This window comes from Oncorhynchus mykiss, chromosome 2 (genome assembly GCF_013265735.2).
Source record: "Oncorhynchus mykiss isolate Arlee chromosome 2, USDA_OmykA_1.1, whole genome shotgun sequence".
Lineage (NCBI taxonomy): Eukaryota > Metazoa > Chordata > Actinopteri > Salmoniformes > Salmonidae > Oncorhynchus > Oncorhynchus mykiss.
In genome coordinates, this window is record NC_048566.1 from 68,909,664 (window position 1) to 68,919,263 (window position 9,600).

A 9,600-nucleotide genomic window follows, 5' to 3' on the forward strand; every position below is an offset into this window, starting at 1 on the left:
GAGAGAACTGGCCAGCCTGGTCTCATAGACTAGACATGAGGGTTGAAGGGCGGGAACCCGGTTACCGAGATTTACAGCCAAAAACCACTCCCTTTTCCCGAGATGCTACAGTAATATAAAGACCAAATGCACGTCAAATTTACCCATATCCATCGGATTTTCCAGGGGGTCACCATGTTTTTTCATTGTAAAGATATATATTTTTCAATTGCAGGTGCAGTTTTAAAACAGTCTATCACTCAAATATCATTGCTTTAAATCAGTGCATGCGCCAGCACTCTCGCAATCTTTTTCTCTCTCCATCAACTCCATTCAAATTGCATCCAAAATAGATCATCCTGTTCTAGATTGATATACAGTTGAAGTCGGAAGTTTACATACACTTAGGTTGGACTCATTAAAACTCGTTTCACAAATTGCTTGTTAACAAACAATAGTTTTGGCAAGTCGGTTAGAACATCTACCTTTGTGCATGACACAAGTAATTTTTCCAACATTTGTTTATAGACAGATTATTTACCTTATAATTCACTGTATCACAATTCCAGTGGGTCAGAAGTTCACATACACTAAGTTGACTGCCTTTAAACAGCTTGGAAAATTCCAGAAAATGTTGTCATGTCTTTAGTAGCTTCTGATAGACTAGTTGACATAATTTGAGTCAATTGGAGGTGTGCCTGTGGATGTATTTCAAGGCCTACCTTCAAACTCAGTGCCTATTTGCTTGGCATCATGGGAAAATCTAAAGAAATCAGCCAAGACCCCAGAAACAAAATGGTAGACCTCCACAAGTCTGGTTCATCCTTGGAAGCAATTTCCAAACCCCTGAAGGTACCACATTCATCTGTACAAACAATAGTACACAAGTATAAACAGCATGGAACCATGCAGCCGTCATACCGTTCAGGAAAGAGACGCGTTCTGTCTCCTAGAGATCAATGTACTTTGTTGTGAAAAGTGCAAATCAATCCCACAATTACAGCAAAGGACCTTGTGAAGATGCTGGAGGAAACACGTACAAAAGTATCTTTATCCACAGTAAAATGAGTCCGATATCGACATAACCTGAAAGGCCGCTCAGCAAGGAAGAAGCCACTGCTCCAAAACAGCCATAAAAAAGCTAGACTACGGTTTGCAACTGCACATGGGGACAAAGATTGTACTTTTTGGAGAAATGTCCTCTGGTCTGATGAAGCAAAAATAGAACTGTTTGGCCATAATGACCATCGTTATGTTTGGAGGAAAAAGGGGGTCGCTTGCAAGCCGAAGAACAACATTCCAACCGTGAAGCACGGGGGTGGCAACGTCATGTTGTGGGGGTGCTTTGGTGCAGGAGGGACTGGTGCACTTCACAAAATAGATGGCATCATCTAGGAAATACATTTATGTGGATATATTGAAGCAACATCTCAAGACATCAGTCAGGAAGTTAAAGCTTGGTCGCAAATGGGTCTTCCAAATGGACATTGACTCCAAGCATACTTCCAAAGTTGTGGCAAAATGGCTTAAAGACAACAAAGTCAAGGTATGGGAGTGGCCATCACAAAGCCCTGACCTCAATCCTATAGAAAATTTGTGGGCAGAACTGAAAAAGCGTGTGCGAGCAAGGAGGCCTACAAACCTGACTCAGTTACACCAGCTCTGTCATGAGGAATGGGCCAAAATTCACCCAACTTATTGTCAGAAGCTTGTGGAAGGCTACCCAAAATGTTTGACCCGAGTTAAACAAATTTAAAGGCAATGCTACCAAATACTAATTGAGTGTACGTAAACTTCTGACCCACTGGGAATGTGATGAAAGAAATAAAAGCTGAAATAAATCAATCAATATCTCTACTATTATTCTGTTATTTCAAATTCTTAAAATAAAGTGGTGATCCTAACTGACCTAAGACAGATAATTGTTACTAGGATTAAATGTCAGGACTTGTGAAAAACTGAGTTTAAATGTATTTGGCAAAGGTGTATGTAAACTTCCGACTTCAACTGTATCGCCCTCCCTGTTTAAATAAAGGTTACATTTAAAAATATATATATAGATGTCCTAACCTAGCCTACCTCTTTCAGATAATAAATTCAATGCAATATTAGCCTTATATTTAGATAATTAATTTTGGCTTATGCATAATAAGGTTGTAACTTTTAGCTTCTGTCTCTTGCACAATATGCAAGCACCTGTGCTCTGCTGGCGCCTCTCCTTAAAAAACGCTCCATAGCTCTTGGAGTCCCATGCAGAAAAAGCTAAACTAGAATAGCTTTCTGGACATTTTTTTGTGTATTTCTTAAACCAACAGACTATTTGAAGAGGGATGCAAGCTCTTGTTTGCTGAATGTTAAATACAGCAGCCAATAGAACTGGTAGTTTGAAAGAATAGCGAACACACGTGATAGCAGTTATTTATTCAGACCCATAACCATTCAATCTTCATGATGAGAAGTGAAATCCTTCTGAATCTAATTATAGTCCTAAATTATTCAGGGATGTCATTAGAATGATGAAGATAAGGACAACTAAACTTATTTCATTTCACTGTTGAAAGCGTGGGAAGGGATGAAGCAACAACAGAGAAAGAGGTAAGCTAATAACATGAGAGGAAATATTATGAAAGGTACACATGTGTCAGCCTACTATTTATAAAAATAGGCCCAAATTCGCTACCATATACTTGTAACTTTGTTGGCCGCATGTGCTGCACCAGAATCGCCTGTTCTCTCCATGCTTTATCATGGTTTGAACAATGTGCATAACAGATTATGGTTAAATCCTTTGCTCAAAGGTAAATCGACAGATTTTTCACCTAGTTGGCTGAGAGATTTGAACCAGCGACTATTTGGTTACCGGCACAACGTTGCCTGGAGCCTAATTTCATTTATTTACCCAAGAGAGAATATAGCTAGTTTACATCTATTGCATTTGATGTTTTTTCTGTTGTGCATAATGTGCAGTAGCACATAGTGTATTCGGAAAGTATTTAGACCCCTTGACTTTTTCAAGGGTTACAGCCTTATTATAAAATGTATTATCGTTTTTTTCCCTCATCAAATCTACACACAATACCCCATAATGCTGAAGCAAAAACGGGTTATCAGAAATGTGTGCTAATAAAATATAATTAACTGAAATATCACATTTACATACAGTACCAGTCAAAAGTTTGGACAAACCTACTCATTCCAGAGTTTCTCTATTTGTATTATTTTCTGCATTGTAGAATAATAGTGAAGACATCAAAACTATTAAATAACACACATGGAATCATCTAGTAACCAAAAAAGTGTTAAAGAAATCAAAATGTATTTTATTTTTAAGATTCTTCAAAGTAGCCACCTGTCACAACTCCCGCCGAAGGTGGCTCCCCTTCCTGTTCGGGCGGCGCTCGGCGGTCGTCGTCGCCGGTCTACTAGCTGCCACCGATCCCCTTTTCCTTATCTGTTTGTTATGTCTTATTGGTTGCAACTGTCTCTTATTTTGTTTTGATTCAGGACTATTTAAGCCTGTTAGGCCTGCCTGTTTTTGTGCGGGCTTGTTTTCTGTCAATCGAGGTTGTTGTGTGTAGTGTTCCTGTCTGTTTGTGCCCTGTGTTGGGTTGGACAATTTTTGATTATTCGCCTGTTGTCTTGGGCGTTAATTTTGGAGGCCGAAATAAAGTCCAGTTTCCCCATTCTCCTCTGCTCTCTGCGCTTGACTCCGCACCCACCACTCCAGGCTTTGTGACACCACCCTTTACCTTGATGACAGCTTTGCACACTCTTGGCATTCTCTCAACCAGCTTCATGAGGTAGTCAACTGGAATGCATTTCAATTAACAGGTGTGCCTTGTTAAAAGTATAGTTGTGGAATGTCTTTCCTTAATGCGTTTGAGCCAATCAGTTGTGTTGTGACAAGTTAGGGGTGGTATATATTTGGTAAAAGTCTATAAAATGGCAAGAACAGCTCAAATAAGCAAAGAGAAACGACAGTCCATCATTACTTTAAGACATGAAGGTCAGTCAATACGGAAAATGGCAAGAACTTTGAACGTTTCTTCAAGTGCAGTAGCAAAAACCATCAAGCGCTATGATGAAATTGGTTCTCATGAGGACCGCCACAGGAAAGGAAGACCCAGAGTTACCTCTTCTGGAGAGGATAAGTTCATTAGACTAAACTGCACCTCAGATTGCAGCACAAATAAATGCTTCACAAAGTTCAAGTAACAGACACATCTCAGCATCAACTGTTCAGAGGAAACTGTGTGAATCAGACCTTCATGGTCGAAATGCTGCAAAGAAACCACTACTAACGGACACCAAGAAACACGAGCAATGAACATTAGACAGGTGGAAATCTGTCCTTTGGTCTGATGAGTCCAAATGTGAGATTTTTGGTTCCAATCGCTGTCTTTGTGAGACACAGAGTAGGTGAACGGATGATCTCCGCACATATTGGGGTGGCAGGTAGCCTAGTGGTTAGAGTGTTGGGCCAGTAAACAAAAGGTTGCTGAATCAAATCCCAGAGCTGACAAGGTAAAAATCTGTCGTTCTGCCCTGCCCCTGTGCAAGGCAGTTAACCCACTGTTCCTCGGGCACTGTGGATGTCGATTAAGGAAGCCCCCCACACCTCTCTGATTAAATGCGGAAGACACATTTCAGTTGAGGGCGTTCAGTTGTAAAACTGACTAGGTATCCCCATATGGGGTGACACTGTTGGAGATTTATTTAAAATTCAAGGAACACTTAACCAGCATGGCTACCACAGCATTCTGCAGTGATACGCCATCATCTGGTTTGGAATATGGGACTATAATTTGTTTTTCAACAGGACAATGACCCAAAACACACCTCCAGGCTGTGTAAGGGCTATTTGACCAAAGGAGAATGATGAAGGAAAAGCAGCCAACAAGTGCTCAGCATATGTGGAAACTCCTTCAAGACTGTTGGAAAAACATTCCAGGTGAAGATGGTTGAGAGAATGCCAAGAGTGTGCAAAGCTGTCATCAAGGCTCCTTTGAAGAATCTAAAATATATTTTGATTTGTTGAACACTTTTTTGTTTACTACATGATTCCATATGTGTTATTTCAAAGTTGTGATGTCTTCACTATTATACAATGTAGAAAATAGTTTAAAAAAATAAAACCCCTTAAATTAGTAGGTGTGTCCAAACTTTTGACTGGTACTGTAAGTATTCAGACACTTTACTCAGTACTTTGTTGAAGCACCGTTGGCAATGATTACAGCCTCAAGTCTTCTTGGGTATGACGCTACAAGCTTGGCACACCTGTATTTGGGGATTTCTCCCATTCTTCGCTGCAGATCCTCTCAAGCTCTGTCAGGTTGGATGGGGATGGGCAGCTTTTTGCAGGTCTCTCCAGAGATGTTCGATCGGGTTCCAGTCAAGGCTCTGGCTAGGCCACTCAAGGACATTCAGAAAATTGTCCCAAAGCCACTCTTGCATGGAATTGGCTGTGTGCTTAGGGTCGTCGTCCTGTTGGAAGGCGAACCTTCGCCCCAGTCTGAGGTCCTGAGCACTCTGGAGCAGGTTTTCATCAAGGATCTCTCCGTACTTTGCTCTGTTCATCTTTGCCTCGATCCTGAATAGTCTCCCAGTCCGTGCCGCAGAAAAACATCCCACAGCATGATACTGCCACCACCATGCTTCCCAGTAGGGATGGTGCCAGGTTTCCTCCAGACGTGATGCTTGGCATTCAGGCCAAATAGTTCAATCTTGGTTTGGTCAGACCAGAGAGTCTATAGGTGCCTTTTGGCAAACTCCAAGTGGGCTGTCATGTGCCTTTTACTGAGGAGTGAATGTTTTTTTTAATTTTTTTTACTACATTTGCAAAAAAAATCTAAAAACCTGTGTTTGCTTTGTCATGTTGAGGTATTGTGTGTAGATTGCTGAGGATTTTAAAATTCATTTTAGAATAAGGCAGCAATGTAACAAAATGTGGAAAAAGTCAAGGGCTCTGAATATTTTCCAAAGAAACTCTATTGGATAACAGCACAATCAGCACAATCATTTGGGATTTTTTGGGCTTGGGCTCATTAAATGTCTTTAATGTAGTGCTCATAAAATGTATTTAATGTAGGGCTCATCAGGCATCAGTAGCATCAGGCTTGAATGTTCCATCAAACCTCTAATCAAATCCAGATGTAGGCCTATTTATATGATTTATAGTGCTTTTGAATGAGACTTCTGGTTTTGGCAGGAAATACCGGGTTACCTGGGAGAAAAGTGATTTATTCTCGGGATTAATCATTTGTAAAATATCAGAAAAATATTAAACCCTACTAGACGTAACATAGTAAACATAAATCCAGCCCACTCAAATGAATATGTTACATTTGGCGTGGTTACATAAGACAGAAAGTTACTTGAGGCAAAAACAAAATAAGGGTGGGTTGGCTTATAACACGAACATCTAGCAACCCAAAGGTTGTGTGTTCAAATCTCATCAAGAAAACCTTTGGCATTTTAGCTAACTGGCAACTTTGCAACTACTTACTACTTTTTTTCGCTACTTTGCAACACCTTTAGAATGTTAACTAACCTTTCTCCTAACTTTAACCCTTTAACTTAACCCTAACCTTAACCTAGCTAGCGTTAGCCACCTAGCTAACGTTAGCCACAACAAATTGGAATTCATAACATATCATACGTATTGCAAATTCGTAACATATTGTAAAAACTGCAATTCGTAACATAAGCGAATTGTAACTTGTGATATCATATGAAATGAATGATCGACATCCTCAAATGAATATATACCATACAAAACGTAACATATTATACTAAATGGAGGGAGACAGATTGATATTTCTATCCCTGAGTCCAGGTTAATTCTGGCATGTCCAGAATCCTTTACTGACTGCTGATCAGGGAACAGTCAATGGAGTGAGAAACAATTCATTTCTACCAAACGTATCTTCACGAGAATGCTAATTCAGTCTTGGTGGTTCATCAAGCCTGGTGAATTTGAGCATCAGAGTTTGTCTAAACATCATCAGGTAGGAATTTAGTTGTCATTATAATTGGATGAGAACCATGAATGCACTGTGTGGCGCATTAGTGTGGATAATTGCCTCATTGTTCCCTCATGCAACAGTTTTGCTAAGATTTGGGTTGGCAAGTACTAAATTCAAAATCCCTGTTTTAAATGCCAGGAGTTGTAGTGGTTTCCTCATAGGCTAGTTCTTCAGGGATGCACTTGCCCTCAAAGGTCATAGTTATGTAAGAAACGTATTTTACTCAACCAATCTTCATTATGCAAACAGCAACTTAATTATGCAAACTTTTGTGGTTTCTGTTTACAAGCCAAGTTAGTGTAACTAGGCCCTACTTACAGACCTGAGGAGGAGTAACATGTCAACATTAACACTATCAAAAGTCTATAAAAAGTTATTCAAGGTCTTGAATGGAACCACTCAATTGATGCTGCTCTTTACCCTCTACTCCCCAATTCCCACCTAGCATGACCAGGGTATGAAATTAGCACCAGGCTGGAGTATGGAAAGAAATAAGACCATTATTTTACTCAATAAAACCCCTCCCCACTCCTTCCTTCCCGTTCTGCCATGACCATGGCAAGAAAAAAAGCATTGTTCTGTCCAGAGAGGAATGTTCAAATACCACCAACATTCCAGGGCCTGGTTTCCCAAATGCATCTTAAATCCAAATTAATCTAAGAACAGTAAAATATTCTAAAAGTCTATTTATGCTTGATTAAAACATTTGGTCGGAGGCTCCGTGTGAAGCAATAGCGGAACCTCTGGAGGCACGCAGAATCCAAGCGCATCGCTGTGCGCTTCTCAAATTTTGTAACAATATGGAGGGCTCTGTTTCGCTCCGAATTGATATAATTGGTTGACGGTAGGTGAGGGCGGGAGGTACTGTGTAAACACAAACTCAATTCCTTGACAACTTCTCCGCGCTGCTCCGTAACGCGCAAGAAGTATGAATGCCCTGATTTCTTCATAGACCGTGTCCCGGTAAATGCTGCACGACCAATGCAGACGTTAGATTGACCATGTGGTGCGGTTCTGCTATCTCCCCAGTTACCCTCCTGTTGAAGGCCCAGTAAACGTTCTGTCTGCACCGTTGTTGAAATAATTTGCTTTATTTCGTATAGTATAAGCTTCTGTCTTACGCATCCTAAATAATGCCATAGATTCCGTTTTTGAAAAATAGTCAACTTGAAGGCAAAAAAGGGAAGCATGATATAAGATGCAAACCTGGTATTTAAACTGATAACAGTCTACTGAGAGACCATTTATGCTTGATCCGAAATTGTTGTTGGGGGCACGATATGGATAAATAGTGTGACGCAATTGCGGAGCATCCAGATGGCACGCAGAGTCCTAACTGAGCTCTGTACCGCATCGCTGTGCGCTTCTCAAATGTTGTAACAATATGGAGGGCTCTGTATTGCACCGCATTGATATAATTGATTGAGGGTAGGTGGGTGCGGGATGCCCAGTATAAACACAAACTCTCTTCCTCTCTTCCATAACTTCCTTTACAATCGCTCTGATCTGCCCAGCGAAGCGCAAGAAGAATAAAAATGGCCTGACTTCTGCAGAAGCTGTATCACAGTAAATACTATATGGCCTATGCAGACCTCGGATTGACCATGTCGCGCCTTTTATGGTAAACTGCAGCGATCATTGTTTGGCCAGAGGTTTAGTGGTAGAAATTGGATGCAGAGGGGAACATCACAGTTCAGATTCTTTTGTTGTTGCAGACAACCAAAAGTATGTGCAGCAGCACTGTGTGCACAGAGTAAACTTGGATCGAATAAGAATATTTAGATTCTCTAAACTTGTTACGGGCCACCGTTGTCCCCAGGTCACCAGATTTGTATCTACAGTAAGCTATTCATTATTTTTGTTGTTGTGTGTCACTTCATTCAGATTAAAAGGGCTATGAACAATACATGTATTATCCTCACTTCACGACCTGGTTTTAAAGCCAAGGGAGGGGTTACAAAGCCTCAGACTATAGTCCCTCCATCTGCTGCAAAGCTGCCAACACTGATGTAATATCCTGTCAGTGGATGAGCAGGCAAATTCTTCAGCTGGAAAGTGCACAGAAATAATGTATAAAATGAGAGTGTGCAATGAATTCCAGATCCAAGAGTTCCAACTTCCATTAACTAACAGGACTTGTATTGCACTTGCAGAGGCTAATGTTTTGTTTGAAGTAAATGTGTACATCATTTGCATGTCCTTGAAACCAAGTAAACAAGACAGAGAGAGGGCAATAGAGGGGGGGTCAGTCCACCTGTCTTTGTTGACCTTGGAATCTAATGTCCTTTGTGTTCTGAACATGTAGGCGAAGTCCGGTTGAGATGAGTCATAATAGGCTAACTGACAGGGTTGGGTAGGTTACTTTCTAAATGTAATCCATTAATTACTAGTTACCTGTCCAAAATTGTAATCAGTAATGTAACTTTTGAATTACCCAAACTCAATAATATAATCGGATTACTTTCAGTTACTTTTGGACTACGTTGCTCTGAAGAGGCATTAGAAGAAGACCAAAATGATCCATCAAACATATTTGGTGTGTCAGCATAGTGGTCTCTGACTTGTGGTCAGACGATCAGGTAGAACACAACCTTAA